The sequence below is a fragment of the Triticum dicoccoides genome, chromosome 1B, assembly GCF_002162155.2.
Source record: "Triticum dicoccoides isolate Atlit2015 ecotype Zavitan chromosome 1B, WEW_v2.0, whole genome shotgun sequence".
Lineage (NCBI taxonomy): Eukaryota > Viridiplantae > Streptophyta > Magnoliopsida > Poales > Poaceae > Triticum > Triticum dicoccoides.
The window spans coordinates 10,534,461-10,537,411 of NC_041381.1; the positions used below are offsets into that span (position 1 = coordinate 10,534,461).

Genomic DNA, 2,951 nt, shown 5'->3' on the forward strand with positions numbered 1-2,951 from the left:
TGGACATCCACTTTCGTCGAGAAATATTCGTTTGGAGAAGAGCCTTCTAGAGTCATCGGTAGAAAGTGGTTCCATTTCATAAATTGAATCGTCGGACGATGAGCAACATGATTCAGAGACATTGAGAATGCGGGTTGTGGTGATTAGCCGGCTGCCTAGATCGTTCCTGTTAGAGAAAGCAACGTCGATGTCTTTCCACAAGCTTTGATCCCATATATCATCAATTATGATGAGGTACCTACATCAGTTTAGAGTATCAGTTTATGGTCTATTGAACTGGCAAAGCTATATATGTGCCATATGAATATATGGGTGGAACTATGTATATAGAATGTGTATGTTAAAAACAAACTAATATAAGCATGAGTCGCAATCTCGTCAATCTGATTTAGAAGCATGTATTATGATCTGCTGATCAGATGATGAACAAAATGAATACAAATTTAAGATTCAAGGAGTATAACACAAAGTGCAACCTGCTGGATCGATGTCCATACATAGAAGAACATTTAATTAGTTACAACATTTCAAGTATTATAATAGTTTAGGTAGATCTATTGGAAATACCCGAGTACCAATTGGACCACACAATTTACTATATGGCCGCTAATAAACCTCCTGGAGACTCGAATTGCATGGCATTATCCTTTCGTGTATATTGCTGATAGCAAGCTTCCAAAAAGGTCATAAAGGGAAAATAGAATATGATAGTGAAGAGCAAATTTAACTTCCTGTTTGTCATCAGTCCAACATACAATATCTAGGGTAGCCTTTGGTGCGAGATGCACACTTTAAATTCTTTATTTGGGATGAGGTGGGTTAGGAGGGTCAAAGATATATACTTTTATACTCTTGAAATTTAGCACCTATAACATTTAATGTCAGTAGCAAGAGCGCAGATTCTCTAGTTTGGAATCTGTTCTTAGGCCGCTGAAAAAAGCTGCAGCTCCTTGTATTGCATACGCTATATATATATAGGGTACAAGGTTGGTACAAAGTGAGTAAATTTGAACTTGACAGACCATGACAGGTTATGACAAAACAGAGTTGGTTGCTGCTACATGCTGCAAGTCAGCAGGCTTATCTTAATAAACAGACCTACTATGCTACAAGACACAAGGATTATCCAAACATTTACCATTTAGTGCAAACTGCATATCAGAAAAAGTGGCCTGAATGAAAATTTTATTCTGAACCCTTTGGTGTGACGTGAAATATATTTTACCACTATTGATTGTACAAATAGCATAGGAAACAAACATATCATAATTGTGCCATTTTTACTGTAGGTGATGCATACCTCTTATTCTCGAGGAATTCACGAAGCTTGTCAATAAGCTGCTTCGCATCAAGTATCATAAGATCCGAGTGAGATTTTCCGAGGTCAATGAGGATATCCCTAAAAACCTTCTTGATGTCAGGGTTCCGACCGACTGAGACAAATGCCCCACAATTAAAATCACCTTTGATCCTTGTGTATACTGCTCTGGCAAGAGTGGTCTTGCCCAACCCACCAAATCCAACGATAGAGACCTTCTTCAGCCTCTTGTTAGAGGCATCGTTATCGGTCTCCAAGGAGAGCAGCCTCATGAGGTCCTGATCCCTCTTCCCATAGATGCCGACGAGCTCTGTCGCTTCTGCGTACAGAGCACGGAGACGAGGATCGATGGCAATTGCTTCGCTAGGATTAAGAGCAATACCATCGAGCTTGTTCCTTTCACGCCTAGCAGCCACCTCCTGGAGTTGCTCCTTGATTTCCTTGATGGCGTCAGCTATCCGATGGTGATTCTTGCCCTTCTTGAACAAGCCGATCATCTTGTTCTTGAGCTCCTTGAATCTGTGGATGTTGTCGTGAGGCTGCTGAATACCTTCGACACGGACCAGGAACTTGTCGACCACATCCTCCATGTTGTAGGAGAGCTCTCTGACCTCGTCGGCCCAGAGCTTGACTTGCCTGTCGAGCTGGTCCCGTGGCACGTCGCCAACCTTGATGAGGGCAGCATGCATGCTCTCAAGCTCCTTCCGGAGGAACTCGACATTTTTTTTGACGCGCTTGTGCAGGTTGTATTCATCCATGAGCAGGCCGCCCAGCTTGGGGAGCAGGCTGCCCATGGCACCAGTGACCACCTCCATGACCAATCAGCTAGAAAACTGCAAATCGATGACTGTAAGTAGCTGTAATGCAATCCAAGCTCTAGAACCGAGTCGCCAAGCCAAAACTGCAAATCGATGACTGTAGGTAGCTGTAAAGGTGAGAAGAAGTTACATCCGCGTCAGCGGTCAGCTCTGAATGGTTCTTACTAGCTAGGTTTTCACTGCCACCCTGGATTCAACCAACAAAAATCGATCAGACTCTCAAGCAGGAGAAGTAATCAGTTTTTAGCAGGACACATGCATACCTCCACGGTCACCAAGGTCTGGTAGAGAGTTGGCAGGGGCGAGCACTCAGTCCCAGGCGACACGACGCAATGGAGGAGAGGAGGAGATGAGAATGAGAGGAAGGGAGCAGCACTCAGTGGAGACGGATGAGCAGAGGAAGACCAACAACATCAGTCAAGATCATAGTTTCAAATAGCCGGCTATAGCCTCGCTATATAGCTCCGCTATAGCTGCTTAAGCATGTTGCAGCTAAATGATTTCATGTACAATTTACCGCTATAGCCTCACTATAGCGCAGCTATAGCTGTTGTTAAGGGTTGCCGCTATATGCCATAGCCCGCTATTTAAAACATTGGTTAAGATATGAATCCCTCCTAATGCTTTTGGCTCATGTGTTTGCTCATTGTCGACGGGTTGGATGTGAGAGAAGGTAAAGAAGAAAGGGATTGCTTTCCGTGGGTGGGTTGGTGGGTGGGCGTGGAAAGAAGCGCATCAGTTGGTGACCGGCATCATCATCACAAAGCACTAGAAGATGCACGAACCTGCTCACGGCTGACAAACGGACCATGGCG

General features: G+C 44.2%; 1 pseudogene; it reads right to left on the bottom strand.

Moving 5' to 3' along the window:
• The window catches only part of LOC119349964, a 6,018-nt pseudogene extending 3,492 nt beyond the window's left edge, over positions 1-2,526 (bottom strand).
• Between the last annotated feature and the right edge of the window lie 425 nt (positions 2,527-2,951).